The following is a 13,790-nucleotide window of genomic DNA, read 5'->3' on the forward strand; positions in this document are numbered from 1 at the left end:
TGCATCATGTGTACAAGTGTTTGCAGGATCAGGGTCAAAAGTCAATGGAAGTTCTGGCACTGATTTCAGAACAAGCAGGATTGGGCCTTATGGAATACAGTCAAAATTTGTATTTTGTTGAGAAAAGCAAATTAGGATAAAACCCAGTTTTGGATGCTGAGAGGAGCAGAAACGTGAAACTTGGTGTCTTGGCTGAGCAAGTGCCCCTTAAACCTAAGCTGTCCAGCCACTGAGACAGTCCCGTGATTCAATGGGAGCAGCCTCAGGGTTGCTCTAATTCTGGTGGCTTAGGGTCTTGGTTCTAACTCAATGGAAAACTGAGCTCTGTGCTTTTATTGAGGGCATGTGTTACTTAGACAGGCCAAAGCAGGAAATGACATGGCACAACATACTTTAAAACATAATCTTTTTCTCTCCTTTAAGACTGCTTGCTTTGTCTCCAGAGTCCCTGGAAACCAGCTATTCTTTGTTATCTCTGAAGTTGGCTTTAAAAAAGAAGGAAGCTCTCAAGGAAAAAAAATTTTTGAAAAGGTTTCTCACTAAAATATGTTTAACAAGACATTTTAAAAATAAATCTCTCTCTTCCCCTCCCGCTTTGCTTTATAATGAGCCAAGAGGGCAATAGCAGCTGAATCATCCATCTGAGTCATGCAAACAGCTGTCGTAGTTAAGACTAAAGATGAGCCAACAAGCTGATGTTCATTTGGACGTGTTTTTATAATATCTGAGTCACCAGGAAGAGAGGGAAAGGGATTTTTTCCTTCCTTCACTTGTACTGTGAAAAATGGCCACAGGGCTCTATGGTGCTGCTCTCAAGGTAGAGGAGGAAAGTGCTCATGCCTCCATCCNGTTCTCTTTCTTTGTGTATTATGAAGTATGAGTAAGCAGTGGTTAAGTCACCAAACTGAAAGGCAGGACTTTTGGGCTTTATTATCTTCTATAATTTCCTAGTCCACAGGGAAGGTCTGATGCTTACTTAGCATTTCTAAAGGGACTTTGAGATCGTCCAGGGCAATGCATCATGAACACGCAAGAAGTGGTTACCAGTACTTAGCTTCCAGACTTAATTTTGTTTTATATTCTGTGCTCGCACCTTTTACAAACTTGATATCACTGGGCATTCCAGATGTGGAATGCGTGCTGGGTGTGCAGAAGTAGACAGTGTGTTTCCATGAGCAGAGCTGTGTCCAACATATCATCTTTTAATACCGCTAAAGGGAAGATTTCACTAGAACTAAATAAATTTTAACTGGAAAGTGGGAGGAAAGACCAGAAGTGTTCTTTTTAAGTTAAAATTTGAAATTAATATGTGCTAGATATCACACTTTTTATAGTCATTGTTACTGTTTTTCAGATATAGGTCTAGCTCCTGCCAGACAAGCAGTTCTTGCTCAAACACATGGGCATTTATGTGAGTGGTTCATCAGTTTCAATGGGCTACTCACATGAATTATTGCTCAGCAGTGTGATTAAGGGGTTTGCACTGTGACCCTTAGAGATGGAGCAGAATCATGAAATTGTGGTGTGGTGTGTTTGTTTGTTTATTTAAAAGAAAAACACCAACTTTTTGTTGGGTTGGAATGTGTAATGGATTTTCAGAATAATTTGTACCTGCACAGGTCTGACAGATGTTTTCTGTGATTACAGACTGTGCTAGGCTTGCAAAGTGAAATAAGGTTGAGTAATTGTTCAGAAGTTAAACTATCACACTCTGCTCTATAAATGACATGGCCATTTCTGTATATTTACAATGCAGAAGTTCTTTCCTGTTCCTTTTCTGTCATGTTATTGAGCTAAAAATGCAGCTGAGTCAAATCTAAGTCTTTTAACCCTTTTCCCCTATGAAGTAATGTTTAACACAGGCTATAAAAAGCTAATACATATTATAGTATTTTGAGCTGCTTATTACATGTGCATTTTTATTTTTGAACTAAATTTGTGATAGTTTCGTACATTGCTGTCTCTGCCTGTGCATCATGTGTACAAGTGTTTGCAGGATCAGGGTCAAAAGTCAATGGAAGTTCTGGCACTGATTTCAGAACAAGCAGGATTGGGCCTTATGGAATACAGTCAAAATTTGTATTTTGTTGAGAAAAGCAAATTAGGATAAAACCCAGTTTTGGATGCTGAGAGGAGCAGAAACGTGAAACTTGGTGTCTTGGCTGAGCAAGTGCCCCTTAAACCTAAGCTGTCCAGCCACTGAGACAGTCCCGTGATTCAATGGGAGCAGCCTCAGGGTTGCTCTAATTCTGGTGGCTTAGGGTCTTGGTTCTAACTCAATGGAAAACTGAGCTCTGTGCTTTTATTGAGGGCATGTGTTACTTAGACAGGCCAAAGCAGGAAATGACATGGCACAACATACTTTAAAACATAATCTTTTTCTCTCCTTTAAGACTGCTTGCTTTGTCTCCAGAGTCCCTGGAAACCAGCTATTCTTTGTTATCTCTGAAGTTGGCTTTAAAAAAGAAGGAAGCTCTCAAGGAAAAAAAATTTTTGAAAAGGTTTCTCACTAAAATATGTTTAACAAGACATTTTAAAAATAAATCTCTCTCTTCCCCTCCCGCTTTGCTTTATAATGAGCCAAGAGGGCAATAGCAGCTGAATCATCCATCTGAGTCATGCAAACAGCTGTCGTAGTTAAGACTAAAGATGAGCCAACAAGCTGATGTTCATTTGGACGTGTTTTTATAATATCTGAGTCACCAGGAAGAGAGGGAAAGGGATTTTTTCCTTCCTTCACTTGTACTGTGAAAAATGGCCACAGGGCTCTATGGTGCTGCTCTCAAGGTAGAGGAGGAAAGTGCTCATGCCTCCATCACAGAGCAACAATTGGCCTTGAACACCCTTCTCCTGTTTCCTGCACATATGCACACACTTACCACAGGGCCCAGGCATATATGCACACTCTACTTGCATTTGCCATACCTCGAAGGCTTAAAATGGATTTCTCCTGTCTGTCTGTCTCATTGGATTTCTCTCTTCTTATTCTTGCTCATATCATCTCTCCTCTCATCTCTGTCTGCTTTGTACCACACTCTTTCCTGTTGTCTCCTTGTTTTTTCTTCCCTCTGTCTAGCTCTCATCTGTTTGTTTTTTTTTCCTGTCTCCTTTCCCTAACTCCCTCTTTCTTGCCCTGCTTAACCTTTTCCCCCTTCCCTTTCCAAAGTTCTCCTTCAACTCTCCCTTTTCCACCAGTTTTTCTCACTTGGTTCTCCTTCCTTTGCAACTGTGGTGTCTTTTTCCCCATGCTTGTGCTTCAGGAATGGCTGGCTCTTCTGGCTGGTACTGGCCTCCTCACAAGCTGTCATGTTTGGACATAAGCAGGCTTCTGGAACTCAGGAGGTTTTAACCCAGAACATCCTCTCTTCTGGGCAGCTGGGTTAATCACATGCTTTCTGTATTCCCAGGGATGTCTTGTATTAGTTTCCAGCAGAAAAAGTAAATGCTGCTGGCAAATAGTGTTGATGTGGTGGTAAACCGGATCCTAGCACTGTGTCTTGAGCATTTAAGCCTTTCTAGTTCACCATTATGGGATGGTAGTACTTTAGGGAAGATAGTCATGTATACAAGCCATTTTAAAATCCTGTTGTCCTTGTAATGCTTTCTTCCCACTACTAAATAAAAATACTTTATTTTAAGAAGGCTGTTGGTCCATCTCACTGGTCACAGGTTTCAAAGGGAGGGAACACAGGTGTTCAAAATCCAGTCAAACCTGCAGGGTGTTAAGTGGTTGGTACATGGGGTTGCATATCCAGGACCCAGTCTAAGAGCTGAAGAATTGTGAGCTTTTTGTCCCTCAAATAAAGAAGGAAAAGAAAGGCCTGTCATTGAGAGGAGTGCACTCAGAGACCAGAAAGGGGACAGAGATGCAGCAACGTTATGCTACACAAATCTCACGGGATCTTTTATAGGAGAAGGCAAATACGCTGCATTTATTGAAAATACAACAGTTAGCATTTGCTTTTTAGTCACACACACAGAGTCCTGCCAGTTGATGTTTATAGTTACCAGTCTGTTGTAGCTCGAGTCAGTCTAATGGCCAGTTAGAGTGAGCATGAGTGAGGAGCTGGGCTCTTGTCGGTTGTGATTCGATGCTCCAAGGCTTTGCAGGACTGAACCCAGAGTTCCATGGCAAAACACCCCGGCTTTATAGTTGTAAATTCCCATTTGAGTCCATGCATTTTGCAGTGTCATCCTATAATCATTAATTCTTAGGTGTGTTAATCTTGGGGTTTTTTGCTGTTATCATTAGATGGTTATTGTCGGGCTTCCCATCGTTATCTCCTATTTGTTGTTTCACCTTCAGGGATGCCTGCCTCACCTCTGAGGTTGTCAGTGCTGCTAACATGTTTAGCATCGGATACAATGGATGTTTTCTGATTTGTCTCCTGGTCTTTCGAAGTCTCTCACTTTTTTTCTTGACCATCTGGACATTTGTGATGGCTTTCACACTTTATCTTTTCCTGATGCATGCATTCCTCATTCACACAATCTCTTACATAAACCTCCAAAGGCATACAGACAGCATTTCATATTCAGCAGCATACTCTGTAAATCAAGCCTGGCTAAATCTTATAACTAAAACAATTCACATTGGGGCTTCAGGCCCTCAACATTTTTTCTAATCGCCTTAACAGAGACGCAATACAAGATCCTGTCTCTTACTTACTAAAACCTTAAAAAAAAGAAACGTATATTTAACTACAGTGCCTAATTTGTAATACGTATAGGAAACCATAATAGACATATCCTAAAACAAAAGGATGACTATAATCAGTCATAAGGATTGTTATGGTCTGTCATTCCTTTCTGCTATTCAAAGAGGGTGGCTGACAGGGTAAAATCAAATCATATATTAATTCTCATAGTACAATTATGAAATCCCACTCCAGCAGCTAGCCCTGTTTCTGTAACAACATTCCTGGCTTGAAGCACATGAGTAGTTTCATTGACTTCAGTGGACCTATTTGTGTGCTTAGGGCTAGGCATGTACTTGAGTATCTTTCTGAATTGAGGCTTTAAAGGTAATACGAATACTGCATGAAAGTCAGTGCCCACCTGGCCAGCGATTGCACTTCTGAATCTCCTGAGTCCGCCATCAGGAAGCAAGTGCCTCATTGTGGTGGGGTGCATTCTTTTTAATGCCTGTAAAACTGGGTTATAGTTGGACACACAACAAGAAAAATGAGCCGAGTGGTTTGACTGCTGTTCTAAGCCTTACTGGACATTTGTCCGCACTGTGGAACCACTTCGCACAATTGAGAGTAGGTAAGGGTTAAGGGGAATTGGGAACAGCGTGATTTCCAACCTGGAGTGAGCTGAGGTGGCACAACCTGAATTGTAGCCTCTAGCCAGTGCTATTATATTCTCCTTGTCCTGAATACTAACATTCACCGTGTTGTTAAAGCTCCAGCATGATCTTGTCTGTGATATTTCGTTCTCTAGAGTCAGTTGATGTGCCTCTTCATTGGTGTAAACTGAACTTATTACAGATTTAACTCCAGTGGTGCACTGCCTTCTATTCTGTGGTGGGTGGCTTAGTAGAGTACAGGCCCAGGGCCTTGGTGGGACAGTGAAGTTTTCTGAAGCATTCTTAGTGGTTTCCTACTGGTTCCTCTGTGATATCAGGAGTGCTGGTCCTGCTCCCTTGCCAGGCAGCTCAGTAAAACACATGGCTGTGGGGGAACAGCAGACTTGGCTAAGTTCTCCCAGTGGCCTGTATTGCACCTCTTCAACCTCAGTCATCATACTGATGTAAACTTTCCTCTGCTGGGCCATCTGCATACTGCTCTTTCTCTCCTCTTTCCTTGAACCATGCCTCCCACAATTCTCCTGCCTCTTGCCCTCCTCTTCACTCACCTATTCTCCTTTTCTCCCCTTTGCTTCTCTCCGCTCTGTTCCCTTGAGCATCTTTCCTCCTGTTACTAGCAAATTTTTGTTCTGCATTTTGCATCACTATATTATATTGTGAGCAAGGCCAATGTCCTTATTCTGCGTTTCAGTAAAGTGCTGGGTATATTATGGTTGGCGGTTTCGTGTAAATTTATGGTGCTAAATAAATACCTGGTATTATTAATCTGCTCAGGGAAACTTAGATTTATGTCAAGTGGTGTAAAAATATCAAGTTAGTACAATCTCTCCAGTAAGTTTAAAACATAACTAAAGCCGTTAATTTACCTGTTAGACAGGATCTCATTAACAAGCATAATTTTGTCTGCTCTGAAAATAAATTGAACAGAGGAGTTTTGGACCATTGCACAAGGGATGGATGCTAAAAGATAGCAGATACACTAATTTAATACAGGAAATGAAAGTTTATTGTGTATAGCAAGTTGCATTGTGCAAAAAAGTCATTTGAAACCTAAGATTAAAGCTTTCTGCAGCAGATATATAGCATTTGATATTGTACTCTAAAAATGAATTTCATTTGCAAATGTCAAGCGATCTTTCGTTAAAATAGCATTTTTGTATCATTACTATGTAAAATATAATGGAATTAAAATTCCTTCTTTTGATCAAGTCAATACTAATGTAATATGCTTTACACTTAAGGTTTGCAGCTATAGAAGTTTATATGTACAGTATGTTGTTTCAAACATTATGCCTGAAGACCAGACCAATTGCTGTTTATAATGAAGTTGTGAAGTGCTCTACCTGATAAAGCTTTATCATATTCAGATTTAAGATACTGTTTCAGCGTATTTCAGAAATTTAGGTAATAATTCCCTTCAAGTTTTCTTATCTTCTCTCTGGAAATCCATAGTTTCTACTTATCTGGTCACTTACATGTCAAAACAGAAATTTCTTGAAAACCTGAGAGCTTTAGACATGAAGCATCTCTCTTTTTCTCTGAAGTCTCACATCACTTCTCTTGTGAAAGAAAATCTTGTGGGGGTTGCTGGTTGGCATAAACCCATCTGAAATATTTAAATGACTTGCACTGTAACCCAAGGAATAGGAGTCTGTGAAATTCTCACTTTCCCTAGGAAACTCCCATGGTCCCCAGATTTTGGTTTTAAATTCAATCTTTTAAACTATACTCTATTCTATTGTCAGAAATTTAATAGTGCTTAGTGCAAGGTTGTGCACTTAGTGACTAACGAGAAATGTTTTCTGTAAGCAGGAGATGTATCAGTTGGAAGCGACAGAGGAGGAGGAATATCTGGCAGTGCACTGGTTGATCATAGGATGACTATAAGCTATGTGATGTAGCCATGAAAAAGGCTAATGCAATCCTAGGATGCATCAGGTGAGGTATTTCCAGTAGTGAGAAGGAGGTATTACAACATTATACAACGCACTGGTGAGAGCTAATCTGGAGCAGTGTGTGCAGTTCTGGTCTCCTGTGTTTAAGGAAGATAAATTAAACTGGAGCAGGTACAGAGAAGGGCTACTAGAATGATCAGAGGAATGGAGAAACCTACCCTACAATAGAAGACTGAAGGAGCTTGGGTTGTTTAGCCTAACAAAATGAAGGATTAGCAGAATTATGATTACTATCTATAAATACATCAGCGGGATAAACAGCAGAGGACCATCAATTAGGTGAAGGTTTGTACCCATCACAGGAGTGAAGTTCTGGAACAATCTTCCATGGGGAGTAGTGGAGGCAAAAATCCTAACTGGTTTTAAGACTAAGCTTGATTATTTTCTGCAGGGGATGGTATGATGAGATTGCTAAAAACAGTCATTGTAGGCAAATATCCGCAAGGGTCAGAGATGGGGGACAAGATGGGGAGGGCTCTCAGTTGCTACTGTGAATTCTTTCCCTGGTGTCTGGCTACATACTAAGGAATAGCCATTTTGGGGGTTGGGAAAGAATTCCCCCCTACACCCAGGTCAGATTGGCAGAGACTCTGGGCGGGAGGGGGAGGGAGGTTGTGCCTTACTCTATGGAAGAAGATGTCACTTGATCATTTGAACTAGAGTACATGGTGGATTCTCAGTAACTTGATGATGTCCTTAAATCAAGATTCGAAGACTTTAGTAACTCAGAGGGAATGGGCCTATTGCAGGAGTGGGTGGGTAAGGTTCTGTGGCCTGCAATGTGAAGGTCAGACTACTTGATTGTGATGGTCTCTTCTGGTCTTAGTCTGTTGTCGGAGTTACTGTGTACTCAACCCTTCTTTACCTTCTGGTCATAAATTGCCTTTCTGTTTAGCTGCCTTCTGATATTAATTTATCTTTATTCCTTCTCCCTGGGCTTGCAGTCTCATAGATGGCGTAGTCTAAAGATCTGCGGCACAGGCTTCCCTGATGCCTTCAGCAGCCTGCTTGTCTCAGCTGTCTAGCAATCCTCAAGTCCCCAGAAAACCACATTCTATGAGCCAGATTTAGAGCTGCTATCAACTTTAAAGGATTTTAATTCAAGATCCTCTGGAGCCAGTAAGAGATCACTATGGGCAGGCAGAGAGAGCTAGTGTGCAGGGGACACGACTGTACAAAACCAAGAAAGGATGACCTATCGGGATGGTAATATTCATGGTCCTTTCCCTTATATACACACATAGCTAGCTATCTTCTGAAGAGGGGAATTAGAGATCGGTAGAATGATATAAAAAGCCAGTTTTTCCTCCAAAGTAGAGAGCCCCATATGAAACAGAAGCAATGAGCCCCATATTAATAGAATGCAATGATGGTGCAGTACGTTTTTGTAACTGTAGCAAAGCTGTAGAATATTCACACATAGGCCCTGAACCTGCAAAAATTTAAGCATGTACTTAATTTTATGCACAAGCTCAGAGTAAAGAACCTGCATGTACATTTTCAGGATCAGATCCTAGATATACATTTAGGTACTCAACTTGGAAAATTTGGGCCCCTAGATATCTTTTAGATGGCTGGTATAATACAAATTCTTCTATATTTGTAGCTTTTTGAAAGCTGTTTATTTTACAAAAAATAAAAATGCAGGATCGTGAAGTCTCTGGTGATATCTCTGTTATATGTGATAAAATAATATAAATAATAATATATGGAGATATACCTATCTCATAGAACTGAAAGGGACCCCGAAAGGTCGCGTCCAGCCCCCTGCCTTCACTAGCAGGACCAAGTACTGATTTTTGCCCCAGATCCCCAAGTGGCCCCCTTAAGGATTGAATTCACAACCCTCGGTTTAGCAGGCCAATGCTCAAACCACTGAGCTATTCCTCCCTAGTGGTAAGAAACTAGTTCTGTATTGATTCTGATGATCTTATGTTTATATAGTGTCTTTATCCAGAAAGATCCCAAAGTTGATTTCCCCCCCCACCAACTTTGTCAATAGATTTAAAGATTTGATTCAGTCCAGGAGTCCCCACTGAAGAACAACTTCCATTAAAGATTATAGGGCTAAGACCTCTAGATATGAAACACTTTGCCTATCACTGAAATAGTCCACCTCTCAGGTAAAATGTAGCAGGCTGGTCAAATGCAAGAATTGGCCTATCCTGACCCTAAATAGCTTGAGATTTGACAAGTTGGCGGTTTGACGTGCCTTTTAAAATGATACAGCATTGATCAAGTTTCAGATAAATAAACCTGATAAATAATATGGGAACTGGATGTCAGAGAACGTAATATGTTTGATTTCACAAGATCTTCCAGGATCATTCACAAGGTTCATCACAGAGTTGAGCTCAGACCAGAACTTTACTTTCAGTTTCAATACTGTTTACATTGTATTTCCCCATTTTTATGCTTTTGGCTTTAGGTCAGTTCCAGAATGGTAAAGTGACTATATTTATTTTTCTCCTGGTTTCAGTGCAGCTGAAATCCTCTGAGAACATAAGATTTCGTACCAAGCCGGCTGAAATATCACTTGGTTGTAAGATTTTTATTATTTTGGGTAGAAATCTTGTGAGGTTTTGGTCTGTCAAGACTAATTTGGAAGCCAAATTTAATCTCTTCACTAGCATAACCCTAATCCAGAGCCAACCTTGAACACCTCCATGATGACCCATCTCTACTTCTTTCTTTTTGTTGTTTAACAAAATCTAATGATTTGTTCAAGAACCTGAACCCTTCCCATTTCTTTCCTCAATTTAAGACCACATGTGGTAACAATTTCATATGTATACATAGTAACTCTTAACCTTTGCAATTGTTAAGGGTGAAATCCATGCCCCACTAAATCAATGGGACCAGGCTTTCACCCTCAGACTGTTAATTGTGACGGTTGTCCCACTTCCATGCCTTTTTACAGCTTTTTTTGTGTTTTGAGGATAAGGATAAGAAAATCTGAAAAAATGAAGTCTAATCATCATGTTGTTCCCTCTCCTTTGCCATTCATGTGACATCTGTCTTTTTATGTATAAATTATGAGTCACAGACGTCTGGTTCAAAGTGGTTATTTCAAAACAGAACATAGAAAATAGTCAGAAGCAGCCTTTACAAGTGGCCTGTGTCAGGATCAATGCAAGCTTTGTGGGATGCTGCGGCAACTGCTAGGCATCCAGTTCAATTCTCATGAGTAATTGCTAGTGTAGGGATAGGCAACCTGTGGCACGTGTGTCGAAGGTGGCACTCAAGCTGATTTTCAGTGGCACTCACACTGCCTTGGGTCCTGGCCACCGGTCTGGGGGGCTCTGCCATTTTAATTTAAATTTGAGAATGAATTTTAAATGAAGCTTCTTAAACATTTTAAAAACCTTATTTACTTTACATACAACAGTAGTTTAGTTATATATTATAGACTTAGAGAAAGAGACTGTGTAAAAACCTTAAAATGTATTACTGGCATGCGAAACCTTAAATTAGAGTGAATAAATGGACACTCGGCACACTACTTCTGAAAGGTTGCCATCCCCTGTGCTAGTGCAACTCCCCTATCCTTTGCCATAAGCATTAAAAAAATAACTCGTGCAGCTCAACCACTCAGATTTAAGGAAAGAAGCTTTAAAAAGTTATTTTATAAGGAAGGGAGGTTTGTAGCTGCCAGTAAAAGGATGAAGTGGAGTTTGTTCCTGCCCAAGTGTTTCCAGCATTTGTACTTCAAGAAGTTCTTGGGCCATTAACAACCATGGGGAGTGGCACCACCTCTATTCTCTTGCGCTCCTCTCCCTGCTATATCCCTATTAGAGGTGCACCTCTTCCCATCAGGGGTCTCCTCTAGTCAGTTATGTTGAGTTGGCACCTTTAGTACCCTAATGTTCTACAGAATCCTTTGAGATGTCTACAGTGGTGCTTTGGCAGCTAGCCAGAGTGCAGTATATTTAAGAACCAGAGCTACATGCTTCACTTAACTGAGCAGAAATAGGGAGAGTAGGTGGGAGTGGGAAGACATTGTGAGCACATTGTCTTCATGCAAAGAAAAGAAATTCCAGAGTGATCCCTTGGCAGGTGATCAGGTATGGCCCCAGTGTTATTTTGGTGACACCTTGGATGAAGTACACTAAACAGTTTCCAACTCAGCTTGTGTATGAAGCTGCCTATACTTCCCAGAGGGGAAGACAGAATTTTCGTACAGTGCAGAAGATGTACATGTTAACTGTGCCACGTAACCTTGCCTAAACAGGAGAACATGCATCAGGTCCACTGTACAATCAACCATCACTTTTTCTTCCCATTAACTATAAATATGCACCACTATTCTTTTATCTGCTGAAGATGTATTATGATTTCATTAATCAGTGTGCTTGGCACTGTAAAAATCACACAGGAACACACAATGCCTGCCCCAATGAGTTCACATACTAATTTAACGAAGAATAGTGGGGCTGTGTCGTTAAGGGCTTTTTTTTTTTGTTGAAAGGCATGTACAATTACATGCACAAAGAGGCAATTAGATCTCTGTTGCATAGCATCGAACTGTAACTGGGATCCCTCCCCACAAGAAAGTTGGTCCAAAAAGTCAAAACATTTTCATTTTGCAGGAAGATATAAGTGGCTTTTCCCAGTAATAGGCTCAATTTTCTCTCTTTCTTGCATTGTGGCTTCTTTTTTCCAGTCTTTTCACAGTTTGAATCTATCTTATCATCTTTCCTAGTTTTCTCTTCATCTGTATTGTTCACTTTATTTCCCATTTGTTTGTTTTTGTATCCAGTTCCTTCTGTCTCTCTTAAATTTGTTTCCCTGTGTTGACTTTTTCATTTCTTCTTTTAACCTTGCATCTACAAGCTCAGGAGACTGGACTTGATGACTTCTTGAGCTTCCTTCCAACCATTAATTTCTATGATTCTTGTCTCTCTTTGTTCACCTTCTGCTTATCACGCCCCTTCCCGTTTCTTTCTCCCTCATCCTCTCTCTGCTACTCTCTTACCTCTCTTCCTTTCCTGTTCTCCTATTTTGCCATCCATTCATCTCCATGATTCTTTTTTTTGCACCAGGTGGAACCACTGGAAGTATAACAAGACTGTCATAAACAGATAGCTGAGGGTTAATGTTTCTTTCACCTGTAAAGGGTTGACAAAGAGAACCAAACACCTGACCAGAGGACCAATTAGGAAACTGGATTTTTCAAAGCTCAGGGGAGGGAATTTTTTGGGTCTGTGTCTTTGTCTGGCTCTCAGCTTGATGAGGGGATCTTTTTCTATCTTAAGCTTCTAATCTTCAGTTTCAAAGTTGTAGTACAAAGGTAGAAACAATAGGCTGTTATTGGGGTTTTTTTGTATTTACATGTGTGTAGTTGCTGGAATGTTAAATTGTATCTCTTTTTGAATAAGGCTGTTTATTCATTTTTCTTTTAAGTAATCGCCCTGTGATTGTCAACTTGATGCAGAGATCATGTTCATGTCTTTTTTCTTTCTTTTTATATAAAGCGTTCTTTTCTAAGACTTGTTTGGTTTTTCTTCTGGTAAGGCTAAGGAACGAAGGGAGGGGAATTCTCTTTGTGTTAGATCTACCGGAGGGTAAAGCTCTGCAGCACCAGGGAATTGGTGGGAGGGGGAAGAGAGATAGAATCATTTCTTGTTTCCTTGTATGTGGGGTTGTCTCTTTGTGGAATAGAGGAGACATACTTCTGTTGGTTTGTGATGTAAAGAGATTGCATCAGTAACTCTCAGGTAGCCCAGAGAGGAAAGTCTGGGTGGGAGAGAGAGGGGGAAGGGAAGTGGGTTATTTCCCTTTGTGTAAGACTCAGGGCTTTGAGTCTTGGGGTTCCCCAGGGAAGGGTTTGGGGAGACCAGAGGGAGCAAAACCCTGGAATTTTTGAATGGTGGCAGCAAGACTCAAATCTGAGCTGGTAATTCAAGCTTTAGGGGTTCATGCAGGCACCAGATTTCTGGACGCTAAGGTCCAGATTTGTGAAGGATATGACACAAGACACCATAGTTGGTTGTCACATTATTTAACTGAAAATTTCTTCATGGAACATTTTCAGTATTGAACAGATGAGCGCTATTTTCATTGGAAATAACAGCTGTCGAGATTCGAATCTGAAGTTATTGTCAGTGATTAACCATTTGCTAGACCCAGACCAGACCCTCAGCTGTTTAAAATAGACTGCAACTCTGGCTAATTATGTATGGCATTGTGACAATGGTAACTATCATTATCTTGTAAGAGCAAGGGTCAAGAGGACCTGTAGTTATGTACTTGATAATAAAATATGTTTACTCTAGGTATCTAATGCTTTTACTCTATTTTGTATTTGTACTGTTAAAAAAATCATCCTAAAATAGCACCTCTTTCTTAATCGTAGCCCAAACAATCCCCACCTTTATCAGCCCGTTCTGATACAATGCAAGCCGTTCGTTACAATGCAAATGTAAACGTAACTCTAAATCCTTCACAATACATTGATTTAGATTTGCTGCGATATCATAGATCATCAGAATCAAAGGTTGGAAGGGACCTCACGAGTTCTAGTC

General features: G+C 40.5%; 1 protein-coding gene across 1 annotated transcript in view; it reads left to right on the forward strand.

Moving 5' to 3' along the window:
- Positions 1 to 13,790, forward strand: part of SPOCK1 (SPARC (osteonectin), cwcv and kazal like domains proteoglycan 1) — a 511,507-nt gene that overhangs the window by 30,304 nt on the left and 467,413 nt on the right. The window lies entirely within an intron of this gene.

The sequence above is a fragment of the Chelonoidis abingdonii genome, chromosome 7 (genome assembly GCF_003597395.2).
Source record: "Chelonoidis abingdonii isolate Lonesome George chromosome 7, CheloAbing_2.0, whole genome shotgun sequence".
Taxonomy (NCBI): Eukaryota; Metazoa; Chordata; order Testudines; family Testudinidae; genus Chelonoidis; species Chelonoidis abingdonii.